The following is a 16,024-nucleotide window of genomic DNA, read 5'->3' as shown; positions in this document are numbered from 1 at the left end:
TTGAGGTATCAATCGACGCGTATGTTTAAGTAGAATTTTTAAAAAATTAAAATTTTTACCAAAAAGCCCACATCACACATCGCATTTTATTTATTATCTACATCAGCGGTGGGCACGAAATTTGCAATCGGGAGCACTACAACAACATCTACAACAAACACAACTTCTGAAGTCATAAATTAAAGCAAAATAAACACATTTATGACTCTGTGCGTCGCGCCGAAAAATCTGTGTGGTTGTTGTTGGTTTTTGAACAAACCAAAACAATTATACACTAAAAGAAGTTCTAATTAATTTTATTTGCAAGTCGAACGCTTATTATGTAGTAAAAATCAAAACACATCAAAACGCATCAAAACCAACTTAACTTTTTCACACAGTGTACAAAACGCTGCTGAAGTCATAAATTATAGCAAAATGAACTCTTTTATGACCGTACGCGTCGCAGCCGAAACTCGAGCATTTGCTGTGTGTTTGTTGTTAAGTTTTATTGGGGGGTCATAAATGAGTTGCGCGCGGAGTCAAAAGTTGTTGTTGTAGTCAGAGCACTGGGAGCAGCAGGAGCAAGGGCTTGCCCACCGCTGATCTACATTTATAAATTTATTAGATTTACGATGTTTTTCTTTATAAAATATTAAAGACAATAATTTTTTAAAGCTAAAGGGTATTACATAGCATGCATGTTTTGTGCTTCGCTTGCTGTGCCAGCAACGAGCTCGGCCAGCCAACTGAATCGAAACCAAAAATAATTTCCCTCAAACGACACGTCCACCGAAAAATTTCCCAGTGGACGCCCCGTCATGCTTTTAGCTGAGACACTTTCAGTTGTATTGGATGACTTCTCTATAGGTTATTTGCTTAGTGCTGCGACGCAGTGACTAACGCCAGTACCGCAGGGACAGGCTACAACTTTACTTTTATTTAACTAGCTTTAGTTTATTTTCAATATTGAGTAAATAAAATGGAGTTAAAAAAAAAAACTCATACACTCTCACACACACTCAAGATCTCATACTCATGACATACAGTGGAGGAAGTGAAGTTGAGTACAGACGTACTTTTTATTTTGTCCTATGAAATCCCGTTTTTTTTTGAGTTTTCGCCTGTAAATTAAAGAAAAAAAGATCGGTAATGTGCTTCGAGCTACCAGGACCAAGACACCTGGCTGGTGGCTCACCGTTGACCTGTTGCCGACATACAGGTTGAGATCATCAGCTGCGGGTTGTAATGACCAATTGACTATTCGTCAATCTAGCATTTCGTCCATGAGTATTAATCGTCTTGGCAGGTATCTTCAGTGCGGTTTCCTAGAAACGACCAGCAAAAACAGTCTGTGGGTGGATTCGTTGAAGAACTTGCTACGGACACTCATGGGTACACATTTAAAGGTAGGAAAACCAAGCCACTTTTTTAGAAAAGAATTAACAGAAAATGAGAGAGAATAAGGCAACTGTTCCAATCGAACTGGATGTATCCAAATGCTATTGTTGCTGAGATGTTAAAGCAACAGGTCGCGTCACAACCTCCCTACCTATGAGCCTCTTTGCGCGAAAATAAATATAGAAAGCACCCAAAAGTTCTTTTACCCCTTCATTTACCCTAAGGAAATAAAAAGAAATCTATTCCATGTTTAAATCAATATAATTGTTCAAAAATACTCATGATCTTTTAAGCTTTGATAATACATTTCAATTAACAGAATATTTTAATAATTTTTAAATTTATTATACAATTGTAAGCATATCTTGAAATAATAATAGTAAATTTTATCAGATTTGAATTTAATAGCGTTATTAATAATTTTAAACTGATAATACTAATAGGCAATTTTTTTAGTAATTTCTTTTGCTGTTGTTGTTGTGTCTATTCATAACGATTTTATGCGATACACTACATTCATTTTAGCATCATTATTCTTTTAAGGTTTTAATAGTGTATAAAAAAAATTTTAGTTTTGCAAAGATATTCATTTTCTTTTTTTTTCAGGTTTATTTATTATTTATATTTGTTGCTCATATTTAATATTCTTTCGAGCTTCTGACTTTTCGTTTTATTTTATTAATATTTTCATAGTGCATGTGTGATCACGAACCAAAACAAATAAAAAGGTATTAGGATAATGAAAATATTTAAATTAAAAGAAATTATTTAGCATTGGAAACATGATTATCGGAAATGTCACACATTGTTAATCTTTACTGTAATCAACCAATTTAGACAGCATATGTTTTGACCTAGCGTAAACACAAGCGCAACATAATAGAAATGTAAAGTAGAACAGATTAGAAAATGTACCGTTGCATTATCATTTTAATAAGATAATACAAAAAAACTTGAAATTGGTCAACAAGAGTACCGCAACCAAACCAGCACTTCGTTTACTGTTACGTTAATTCGCTTTTTTTTGTTTACACCTGCTCTGCACTTGCTTATCTGTACTTCTATTTTTATTTTTTTTTTTTATTCACAAAATTATTTGCCTAAAACTCACCAATTTCCAGATGCGATGACGAAGGCCTTCCCATACGTTCTGTTGTTGTTGTTTTTTTTAGGATATTGTTTTTTTTTTGTTTTATGTAAGGGTTGATTTCGTTTTAGATGTACATGTGTATGTTACTGATTAAGTTTTTATATTTCGATTAAGATTCTTATTCAACAAAAAAAATGTTAAAATTAACCACACTACACTCTTTTGATTTGCTTTTGGTTCACTTACGCACTTTTATTTTTTTTTTCTACTTGGCCATTGCCATTTATTCTTATTATTTAAAAATTTTTTACTTTTAACTTTTTGGTTTTTGTTGTGATTTTAAAATATTAATGACTTATTTAATTTATCGTTTTGGTTGCCACGTTTTTTTTTTTCACAGACACTGTTTCTGCTTGCTGTTGTTGCTTATTGTTGTTGTTGCTGATCTTTTATTCTTGCTGCTGTTGCACAGCACCAGAGGCAGGGAATCCCTATGAGCGGGCACGGCTCCCAGGTTAGGAAATTATGTGTCTTATTTGGGACTTCTTATTCCCGTGGTTTCTTCAGAGATTATGGTGTAGCAGAACTGCACGAAAATGATGCTTTAGATTCATATTTATTTGATCTCTGGCCAATACACTTACGTGTGAAAACAGCGATGTATAAAAGTTTTTCCTTTTTCCAGCAAATAAATGCCGCCAGACTTGGGTAAGTCAGAAATGGAGAAGCAAAAATATCTAAAGAAAGATTGGTTTTATTGCCGGATGGCTCGATCACAATTGGATTAATCTTCACTTACTTTTGCCAAGGTTAGGCACTGTCAATAAAAAAAACTTCTTACACAGATCTCCTGTGCTCAGGCTCGGAATCAGATTGGGAAAGAATTTTTGAAGGCTAAGGCCGAGCTTAAATAGGCAACTAAAACGGAAGTTGAACTCTCTCAGTGACTGACGTTCACCGTCGGTGAGAGCGATTTCAGTGTTGAGTAAGGCGTAGCGATAAAAATACCAAATTTTAGCGATAGTTACTAAGTTTAGTAAATATAATAACTTAGGGATTTTCACCAAGCTATCAAACAAATGAAAATACTGTTTGATATTATATATTGTATTTATTAAGTAGTAGTAGTATTATTTATATTATTTAATTATTGTTACTATTTTATATAATAAAAAAAATTATTATTTTTTTATTTTGATTTTTTTTCATTTATTTTAATTTCTTTTTGCATAATGTACTTGCACATTACAACCACTGTCTAATTTGCAGTAGTTTACGTCGCGAATTAGACAGAAAATCGATTTTGTTTATAATATCTATTCTGTTATTTATTGCCGAATATCCTTTGCATGGAATGTACCTACTAGTTTTCCTTGCAAATCTTCTAAAGTATAGTAAGAATTACCTAGTTTCTCCCTTACTCGCGCTTTGATAAAGGCTGGACACAATTTAGCATTGAGGCATTTCCCAAAATTGCTTTGAACAAAGTTGCGTCTGAAGACTTCTTGATTAATTTTGAAATCTACATTTCTCGTTCTAAGATTGTAATTAGCTGCTTGCTTTTCATATGCTTCTGTCATATTCTTGCGGAGTGTTTTTCGTAATAAATCAAGATGGTCATCTCTATTTAGCTCGCTTACTGGCTCAGTCAACATTTTCAGATTCTTTAGCAACTTAAAATGTGATCCATGAGTTATCATATTAAAGCCATAGAGCGCATGATATGGAGAGCATTTTATGGACTGATGCAACGAATTTCGTAAGGCGCAACTTATTGCATGAATATGCTGATCCCACTCTTGTTGATCAGATTTTAAATAGGATCTTATAGCCGAAACAATAGATCTATTAACACGTTCAGATGCATTGGACTGTGGCGAGTATAACGCTGTGTATGTGTGCCGTATACCAAAGGATGTAAGAAAAGCATTGAATTCATGTGCTTTAAACTGTGAACCATTATCGCTGATCAATAATTCAGGAACGCCATAGACAAAAAAGATATGGTCTTGCAAAAATTGCTGCACTGCTTTAGCTGTGAATTTTTTTAGCCAACATAGCCAGTGAAACTTTGAAAAATGGTCTAACACGATTAAAATGCCAATGTAGCCTTGTTTGCTACGTGGATATGGACCAAATATGTCTACATAAAGCCTCTGAAATGGACGATGTGATTCAGCTTGCTGACCCATGGGGGGCTTAAGTGTCAAATTGGGAGCTTTTGTGGTTTTACAAACTACACAGCTTCGAATGTACTCTCGTACCTGCGTTACCATTCCTGGCCAGTAAAACTGCCTTCGAATAATCTCTAACGTTTTTGCAATGCCGCCATGTGCTGATACCACTACATCGTGAGCACGACTTATGACAGATTCCGTCAAGCCTTGTGGAACCCAAAGTTTCCAGCAGGTTTGCTTGGCTTCTTCAGAACCATCATCGTGTTCTGTTCGGATATAAACAAAGTCATCAACAACTTTCACATCTGGATATGTGCTTTCGTTAGCTGATATTTTTGCTTTCAAAGTTTGATATTCCTCGTCATTAAAGCATGGGGAGCTTAGATCAATCTCAGGACCATACGATTCTATAACTGCAATTTCCTCTGCATACATGCGGGAAAGAGCATCTGGCACAACAATATCTTGCCCTCTTCGATGGCTAATAGAGAATTTATACCCCTGGAGTTGCATAGCCCATCTTGACAATCTGCCTTTAAGATTCGGTTGTTTCATGAGCCAAGCAAGACTCGAATGGTCAGTAATAACTTGGAAATCCTGCAACTCTAGGTAGCAACGAAATCTTTCAGTCCCCAGAATTACTGCTAAACACTCTCTTTCTGTTACGCTATAGTTACGTTGTGCCGAATTCAATTTCTTTGACATGAATGCCACAGGCTTTTCATGTCCTTCATCATTAAGTTGTACCAACACTGCTCCTACGCCATAATCGCTTGCGTCGCAGTGAAGAAAGAATTTCTTGTTAAAATCAGGGTTTTGGAGAACAGGTGCTGAAGTTAACAATGATTTAAGGTGCTGAAATGCTTTTTGCGCCTTATCTGTCCATACAAACTTTGCCTTAGATGATAATAAGTCTGTAATTGGTGCTGTGATTTCCGAAAAATTTGCAATAAATCGTCTATACCACCCTGCTAAACCTAAAAATCCACGAGTCTGCTTAAGCGACTTCGGTACAGGCCAGTTAAGAATTGATTCAATCTTACGAGGATCAGTAGAAATACCGCCTCGTCTAATAACAAATCCTAAATATTTAGCTTCTGCGACGCAGAATTGACTCATCTTTACATTAAGAGTTAAATTTGCTTTACGGAATTGCTCTGCCAAACGCATTAACACCATCAAATGAGAGTCAAAGTCTTCTGACGCCACACACAGGTCATCGAGGTATCCAAAGCAACAATATTTCAACTCAGGGGGAATAACTTCATCCATGAGTCTACACATGGTTTGTGCTGCATTACACAAGCCGAATGGCATAACTTTGAATTGATACAATGGTCGCCCAGGTATCGTAAATGCGGTCAATGCTTTAGAGGATTCCGTCAATGAGACTTGCCAATATGCATCTTTCAGATCTATTTTACTTATAATATTAGCTCTCGGTAATCTCGAAAAAATACCATCGATGAACGGTAACGGATATGCATCCTTTTTGGTACAAGAGTTAAGTTTGCGTGCATCTAAGCATAGCCGAACCTTACCAGGTTTAACCACAAGTCTCATCGGAGAGCTCCATGGACTACTAGACTTTTCGATAACTCCTAAACCAATCATTCTGTCAACTTCATCATACATTAGCTTTTCTACCGCAGGCGATACTGGGTAAAATCTTTGCTTTATTGGTTTAGCATCACCGATATCGATATGATGCTCAAGCAACGATGTAACTCCCAAGCCTTGCTTTTCGAATGACGGAAACAGTGAAATAACAGCATCTAACTGACAACGTTGTTGGGTGGTCAACAAACAAGCACAGCTATCACCTGCATTCTCATAGTACTGCATCTTTTCTGCATCCAAGCACGAAATAAGACCAGGTGCTAAATCAAACTCTTTCCAAAAATCAACACCTAATATAAGACGCTTATCAATAGACGGTATAATAAAAAGTTTTATCAGCCTGCTGAGATTCTTATATTTAATTTCGACTGACAGATATCCTGTTACTGCGTGAGAACGACCATCGGCGGTGCTCACGTGAGAAGTGATACGTCGAAACTGGTGAAATCTTGTCCAGTCTTCTGTAGCCAACGTCGAACCCACGCAACTGATATTAGCTCCCGTGTCTAATAATCCTTGCTCGTTACAATTAAGAAATGAAACATTCGCATAAAAACGGTTATCAGATTGACGATTGACTATCGAAGAAATCAGCAAACGTTTTGTACGTCGAACCGACTTCCAAAAGTAACGTATACGTTTGGTTGAACGTTTAGGCAATCTTCGTGTTTGGCAACTAGCTGCACCAAAAATTCGCTCTTTTGCCATTAAATATTCCCTAAGACGCTCATGGTATGGCCGTAAAGGATACAAATGAGGCACAAAATTATCATTTACATGTTTTGTCTGTTTATATATCACATCAGGTAGAGTTGTAGCTTGCAGAGAAATCTCTTAGCTAGCCGGCAAATGTAGAGAAGATTTTACTGTTGCGCTTTCGGGGCCATTCGACAAGTGTTGTTGAATGGGCCCTTTCTCGAGTTTTCCGATTTTCGAGCAATACAAACAGTACATTGCGGCTTATAAATATTTTTCGCTCCGCAACCATAGCAAAAAATGTTCCTTTCCTGTAAACACATATCCCAGCCGTGTCCCTCAGTGTCACAGTTCCAACAGCGATAAACTTTAGTTGGTGCTTGAATTGCATCAATAGCTGAAAGATTCTGATCTACTTCTGAGCTTCTTCCAAAGCAGAAACGCTTCGTTTCACGAAAGCTTGACTGCTTTGATTTTTGTTTATTCGCTTTGCAGCGACATCTCCCAATAAATTTTCACGCATTTGTACCAATTTTCGCAGATGAGCTATTGAATGAATAGGAACATACAACAGTTCATGACGAATATCTGGTAGCAGATTTCTACTGAGCATCTCTATTAGCTGTTCTTCTGGAATAGAAGTTGACATACGAGATGACAGAATCATGATCTCATCATAAAAGGTCTCAAATGTCTCGCCAGGCTTTTGTTTACGCCCACGAATGTCTTCCAAAATCTCTGAGTCCTTTCGGTAGTCTTTGTACTGATATTTTAATGCAGAACAAAACTCTGACCAAACAATGCGAGGGAACTCCTTGCGATATCTCCAATACCATTCTCTTGCAAAATGTGTAAGTTTTTGCACAACGCTTCGAAATTGTTTTCTAAGCAATCTTCAGTTAGTGTTTGAATTCGACAAATAAATTCTTCCACTGTATCTCCCTTCATAGAGCCATCAAATTTTATGTTCCAGCGATGAATTATTTGCGTAATTTTTTCTGGAGTGATTTGAGATCTGCCACTAGAATTTTCCCTAAAGCTCAAGCTATTACGAGTATTATTTGCTCGATCGCTAAATTCTGCGGAATTATTATGGAAGCTCAAATTAGCAATTTGTCGAGAAACGATCTGTTCTATTTTAGTGAAGATTCGATTGTAATCGACCACTTCTTGATCGTTGCGTCTATTCGATGCTACGCTAAGACGTGCTTCTCTCTGTGCGTTATTTTTATTTTTGTTAGGTCTACCTGGCTTACGATTGCGACTATTCTGAGGTTGATTATCCACGTGCTCGAAACTCGCTGCGTTAGCCTCGGCCTGCTGTTGTGGATTAGACGTTAGCTTAGATTGTTGCCGAGTGTTATGAACTTTAGGCAAAGTTCCTGTTCTAGCTGCTAGGTCTGGAGTCTCTGGTGGCATAATAACCAATTTTAGCTCGCGAGGATGAACTAATTTCTTGCACTCTTGACACTCTTTGAATTGCTCCACCCAATCCTTAATGCAGTTTTCGTGGAAACGATGTTCGCATGGAGTGGAAAAAATTCGATTATCATTACTTGCCACTGCATTAGCTTCACCGAGAGGTAATAAGCAAATTTTGCAAATGGTTTCAGCTAGAGCTGCATTAGCTAACTCTACTGCTAAGTTTTCGATACTATGATGAACAGCCATTTTTTTTTTTTTGAAAATTATCTTAAAAATTATCTAAAGTTTGAATCTCTTTATCATAAACTTATTCCTTAAGGTTAGAAATCGGGGGTAGAATAAACGCATTGAATAACCCAATTAAACTTCTATTGTTGCCGAAATAAATGAAATTGATTTTATTTAGTGCTAAAAAAATAGTAGTGCACAATCTTTTGTATAAGTTCCACTGTATGACTTAATACAAAACTTCAAAGGCGGTCATCGTTTAAGCTCAGCCAAAATCATGGAATTCCAAGCCTTTTCCGAACTATAAAACGACATAGAGGATACTATTACCTAAGATTGCATCAGAGACAGAATTGTGTTCTCTGCTAATACAGCCTAAATATGCTTTGTTTGCTCAGGTCATCAACTTAGACTTAGCCAAATTCCGAAAATTCTGGGGTTCAAGCAAACATATCTTTTGACTTGTATAACCGACTAAACGAAGAAGGAGAGAAAATAGACAATCAATAAAAAAAAAATAAAAGAGCAGTGGTTGATATCTAGGTACTACAGAGTCAAAATTCCAGCTGCCACTATCTCATATAAATGATCGCCTTATGTAAATAGAAAAGTTGAAAGAATAAATGACAAAGTTTTACGAAAACAGACCTCTGATTTATTTAAACTTCTTGTGAAATATTAATATTTTCAATATTAATACTACCAATGATCAGAAAGGCCCACACGTTCGGGCCAAATTATGTAATGACCAACTGACTATTCGTCAATCTAGCATTTCGCCCATGAGTATTAATCGTCTTGGCAGGTATCTTCAGTGTGGTTTCCTAGAAACGACCAGCAAAAAACACTCTGTGGGTGGGTTCGTTGAAGAACTTGCTACGGACACTCATGGTACACATTTAAAGGTAGGAAAACCAAGCCACTTTTTATAGAAAAGAATTAACAGAAAATGAGAGAGAGAATAAGGCAACTGTTCCAATCGAACTGGATGTATCAAATGCTATTGTTGCTGAGATGTTAAAGCAACAGGTCAGCGTCACAACCCTCCCTACCTATGAGCCTCTTTGCGCGAAAATATATATAGAAAGCTCCCAAAAGTTCTTTTACCCCTTCATTTACCCTAAGGAAATAAAAAGAAATCTATTCCATGTTTAAATCAATATAATTGTTCAAAAATACTCATGATCTTTTAAGCTTTGATAATACATTTCATTTCATTACAATTAGAAAATGTACCGTTGCATTATCATTTTAATAAGATAATACAAAAAAACTTGAAATTGGTCAACAAGAGTACTGCCAATAAACCAGCACTTCGTTTACTGTTACGTTAATTCGCTTTTTTTTATTTTGCTCTGCCTTATCTGTACTTCTATTTTTATTTTTTTTTTTATTCATAAAATTATTTGCCTAAACTCACCAATTTCCAGATGCGATGACGAAGGCCTTCCCATACGTTCTGTTGTTGTTGTTTTTTTTAGGATATTGTTTTTTTTTTGTTTTATGTAAGGGTTGATTTCGTTTTTTAGATGTACATGTGTGTATGTTACTGATTAAGTTTTATATTTCGATTAAGATTCTTATTCAACAAAAAAAATGTTAAAATTAACCACACTACACTCTTTTGATTTGCTTTTGGTTCACTTACGCACTTTTATTTTTTTTTTACTTGTTACCATTTATATACTTATTATTTAAAAATTTTTGACTTTTAACTTTTTGGTTTTTGTTGTGATTTTAAAATATTAATGGTCAGTAATAACTTGGAAATCCTGCAACTCTAGGTAGCAACGAAATCTTTCAGTCCCCAGAATTACTGCTAAACACTCTCTTTCTGTTACGCTATAGTTACGTTGTGCCGAATTCAATTTCTTTGACATGAATGCCACAGGCTTTTCATGTCCTTCATCATTGTGTACCAACACTGCTCCTACGCCATAATCGCTTGCGTCGCAGTGAAGAAAGAATTTCTTGTTAAAATCAGGGTTTTGGAGAACAGGTGCTGAAGTTAACAATGATTTAAGGTGCTGAAATGCTTTTTGCGCCTTATCTGTCCATACAAACTTTGCCTTAGATGATAATAAGTCTGTAATTGGTGCTGTGATTTCCGAAAAATTTGCAATAAATCGTCTATACCACCCTGCTAAACCTAAAAATCCACGAGTCGGCTTAAGCGACTTCGGTACAGGCCAGTTAAGAATTGATTCAATCTTACGAGGATCAGTAGAAATACCGCCTCGTCTAATAACAAATCCTAAATATTTAGCTTCTGCGACGCAGAATTGACTCATCTTTACATTAAGAGTTAAATTTGCTTTACGGAATTGCTCTGCCAAACGCATTAACACCATCAAATGAGAGTCAAAGTCTTCTGACGCCACACACAGGTCATCGAGGTATCCAAAGCAACAATATTTCAACTCAGGGGGAATAACTTCATCCATGAGTCTACACATGGTTTGTGCTGCATTACACAAGCCGAATGGCATAACTTTGAATTGATACAATGGTCGCCCAGGTATCGTAAATGCGGTCAATGCTTTAGAGGATTCCGTCAATGAGACTTGCCAATATGCATCTTTCAGATCTATTTTACTTATAATATTAGCTCTCGGTAATCTCGAAAAATACCATCGATGAACGGTAACGGATATGCATCCTTTTGGTACAAGTTAAGTTTGCGTGCATCTAAGCATAGCCTCACCTTACCAGGTTTAACCACATGTCTCATTGGAGATCTCCATGGACTACTAGACTTTTCGATAACTCCTAAACCAATCATTCTGTCAACTTCATCATACATTAGCTTTTCTACCGCAGGCGATACTGGGTAAAATCTTTGCTTTTATTGGTTTAGCATCACCGATATCGATATGATGCTCAAGCAACGATGTAACCCCAAGCCTTGCTTTTCGAATGACGGAAACAGTGAAATAACAGCATCTAACTGACAACGTTGTTGGGTGGTCAACAAACAAGCACAGCTATCACCTGCATTCTCATAGTACTGCATCTTTTCTGCATCGCTGCGTTAGCCTCGGCCTGCTGTTGTGGATTAGACGTTAGCTTAGATTGTTGCCGAGTGTTATGAACTTTAGGCAAAGTTCCTGTTCTAGCTGCTAGGTCTGGAGTCTCTGGTGGCATAATAACCAATTTTAGCTCGCGAGGATGAACTAATTTCTTGCACTCTTGACACTCTTTGAATTGCTCCACCCAATCCTTAATGCAGTTTTCGTGGAAACGATGTTCGCATGGAGTGGAAAAAATTCGATTATCATTACTTGCCACTGCATTAGCTTCACCGAGAGGTAATAAGCAAATTTTGCAAATGGTTTCAGCTAGAGCTGCATTAGCTAACTCTACTGCTAAGTTTTCGATACTATGATGAACAGCCATTTTCTTTTTTTTTTTTTTTTTTTGAAAATTATCTTAAAAATTATCTTCAAAGTTTGAATCTCTTTATCATAAACTTATTCCTTAAGGTTAGAAATCGGGGGTAGAATAAACGCATTGAATAACCCAATTAAACTTCTATTGTTGCCGAAATAAATGAAATTGATTTTATTTAGTGCTAAAAAAAATAGTAGTGCACAATCTTTTGTATAAGTTCCACTGTATGACTTAATACAAAACTTCAAAGGCGGTCATCGTTTAAGCTCAGCCAAAATCATGAAATTCCAAGCCTTTTCCGAACTATAAAACGACATAAAGGATACTATTACCTAAGATTGCATCAGAGACAGAATTGTGTTGTCTGCTAATACAGCCTAAATATGCTTTGTTTGCTCAGGTCATCAACTTAGACTTAGCCAAATTCCGAAAATTCTGGGGTTCAAGCAAACATATCTTTTGACTTGTATAACCGACTAAACGAAGAAGGAGAGGAAAATAGACAATCAATAAAAAAAAAATAAAAAGAGCAGTGGTTGATATCTGGGTACTACCCAGAGTCAAAATTCCAGCGAGCTACTATCTCATATTAATGATCGCCTTATGTAAATAGAAAAGTTGAAAGAATAAATGACAAAGTTTTACGAAAACAGACCTCTGATTTATTTAAACTTCTTGTGAAAATATTAATATTTTCAATATTAATACTACCAATGATCAGAAAGGCCCCACACGTTCGGGCGCCAAATTATGTAATGACCAACTGACTATTCGTCAATCTAGCATTTCGCCCATGAGTATTAATCGTCTTGGCAGGTATCTTCAGTGCGGTTTCCTAGAAACGACCAGCAAAAACACTCTGTGGGTGGGTTCGTTGAAGAACTTGCTACGGACACTCATGGGTACACTTTTAAAGGTAGGAAAACCAAGCCACTTTTTTATAGAAAAGAATTAACAGAAAATGAGAGAGAGAATAAGGCAACTGTTCCAATCGAACTGGATGTATCCAAATGCTATTGTTGCTGAGATGTTAAAGCAACAGGTCGCGTCACAACCCTCCCTACCTATGAGCCTCTTTGCGCGAAAATAAATATAGAAAGCACCCAAAAGTTCTTTTACCCCTTCATTTACCCTAAGGAAATAAAAAGAAATCTATTCCATGTTTAAATCAATATATTTGTTCAAAAATACTCATGATCTTTTAAGCTTTGATAATACATTTCAATTAACAGAATATTTTAATAATTTTTAAAATTATTATACAATTGTAAGCATATCTTGAAATAATAATAGTAAATTTTATCAGATTTGAATTTAATAGCGTTATTAATAATTTTAAGCTGATAATACTAATAGGCAATTTTTTTAGTAATTTCTTTTGCTGTTGTTGTTGTGTCTATTCATAACGATTTTATGCGATACACTACATTCATTTTAGCATCATTATTCTTTTAAGGTTTTAATAGTGTATAAAAAAAATTTTAGTTTTGCAAAGATATTCATTTTCTTTTTTTTCAGGTTTATTTATTATTTATATTTGTTGCTCATATTTAATATTCTTTCGAGCTTCGACTTTTCGTTTTATTTTATTAATATTTTCATAGTGCATGTGTGATCACGAACCAAAACAAATAAAAAGGTATTAGGATAATGAAAATATTTAAATTAAAAGAAATTATTTAGCATTGGAAACATGATTATCGGAAATGTCACACATTGTTAATCTTTACTGTAATCAACCAATTTAGACAGCATATGTTTGACCTAGCGTAAACACAAGCGCAACATAATAGAAATGTAAAGTAGAACAGATTAGAAAATGTACCGTTGCATTATCATTTTAATAAGATAATACAAAAAACTTGAAATGGTCAACAAGAGTACTGCAACCAAACCAGCACTTCGTTTACTGTTACGTTAATTCGCTTTTTTTGTTTACACCTGCTCTGCACTTGCTTATCTGTACTTCTATTTTTATTTTTTTTTTTTTATTCACAAATTATTGCCTAAAACTCACCAATTTCAGATGCGATGACGAAGGCCTTCCCATACGTTCTGTTGTTGTTGTTTTTTCTAGGATATTGTTTTTTTTTTTGTTTTATGTAAGGGTTGATTTCGTTTTAGATGTACATGTGTATGTTACTGATTAAGTTTTTATATTTCGATTAAGATTCTTATTCAACAAAAAAATGTTAAAATTAACCACACTACACTCTTTGATTTGCTTTTGGTTCACTTACGCACTTTTATTTTTTTTTTCTCTTGGCCATTGCCATTTATTCTTATTATTTAAAATTTTTTACTTTTAACTTTTTGGTTTTTGTTGTGATTTTAAATATTAATGACTTATTTAATTTATCGTTTTGGTTGTACGTTTTTTTTTTTCACAGACACTGTTTCTTTGCTGTTGTTGTTATTGTTGTTGTTGCTGATCTTTTATTCTTGCTGCTGTTGCACAGCACCAGAGGCAGGGAATCCCTATGAGCGGGCACGGCCCCAGGTTAGAAATTATGTGTCTTATTTGGGACTTCTTATCCCGTGGTTTCTTCAGAGATTATGGTGTAGCAGAACTGCACGAAAATGATGCTTTAGATTCATATTTATTTGATCTCTGTAATACACTACGTGTGAAAACAGCGATGTATAAAAGTTTTTCCTTTTTCCAGCAAATAAATGCCGCCAGACTTGGGTAAGTCAGAAATGGAGAAGCAAAATATCTAAAGAAAGATTGGTTTTATTGCCGGATGGCCTGATCACAATGGATTAATCTTCACTTACTTTTGCCAAGGTTAGGCACTGTCAATAAAAAAACTTCTTACACAGATCTCTGTGCTCAGGCTCGGAATCAGATTGGGAAAGAATTTTTGAAGGCTAGGGCGTTGAGTAAGGCGTAGCGATAAAAATACCAAATTTTAGCGATAGTTACTAAGTTTAGTAAATATACTAACTTAGGGATTTTCACCAAGCTATCAAACAAATGAAAATACTGTTTGATATTATCTATTGTATTTATTAAGTAGTAGTAGTATTATTTATATTATTTAATTATTGTAACTATTTTATATAATAAAAAAAATTATTTTTTTATTTTGATTTTTTTTCATTTATTTTAATTTCTTTTTGCATAATGTACTTGCACATTACAGGGTGGTAGGCAGGGGGGGAAGACCTGCGGGTGAGCATTTCACACTTTTCCCGCCTTCTCTCAACTTTCTCCCGCCGCTTTCCTATTGTCAAATGCTTTCCTCAACGTTGTTGACAATTTAGCACTTGTCACGCCATAGTGTTGGATATTGACGAACAGCGCGGATCAGCTGTCGTAAGAGGGATGCCAGCCCGTTTACAGTGCGCTAAGTCAGTGTCACATCAGCGAGCTTTTTGTTTAGCGAGCAATTAAACGTTACATTCGTGCGTTAGCATTTAAATTCAATTTCAAACGTGCTTTTTAAACAAAAACAGACACTATGTATCGCCGACGTTTAAAATCACCACATAACGTGGAGATTTATATTTCTATTGGTTTCGAAGCCCGAGCATACGATCAAATCGTTGTTGCAGTTTAAATAAAATTAAAAATTGAGAACAATTTATATTATTCTTATTATTTAATTATTACTAAAAACTGAAGCTTTCATTAAAAGTAGGGGTAGCTATAATCGTTTTTGTCTTTATAGTTTTTTATTTTTATTTTCTCTGTGATTGTCAACCGGAATTCTCTTTGTGTTAAATCGGCCTAAGATCAAGGAGCAGATCACATTTCCGCTGGTGCGGGCTCTAAATACTGGGCTCTGGAGTACCGAGTTGAGGCGGTATAGCCTCCATCAGCAAAGTCTGGGCGAAATTTCTGACCCACGAAAGAAAATTCTTCTTAAGTGGCCATGGAGGATAGTGGCGGAAAAACCAATGTGTCTAGTAGAGATTCATGTACGACTTGGAGACGTCTTACATAATCTCTGTACACTTTTCAAAGAGCAGAGACATATTAATCAATTGATGAAGGAAATGTTGGCGGAAGGGA

Source organism: Drosophila innubila (assembly GCF_004354385.1).
Source record: "Drosophila innubila isolate TH190305 chromosome 2L unlocalized genomic scaffold, UK_Dinn_1.0 5_B_2L, whole genome shotgun sequence".
In the NCBI taxonomy this organism is placed as follows: Eukaryota; Metazoa; Arthropoda; class Insecta; order Diptera; family Drosophilidae; genus Drosophila; species Drosophila innubila.
This window is presented reverse-complemented; position numbering follows the sequence as displayed.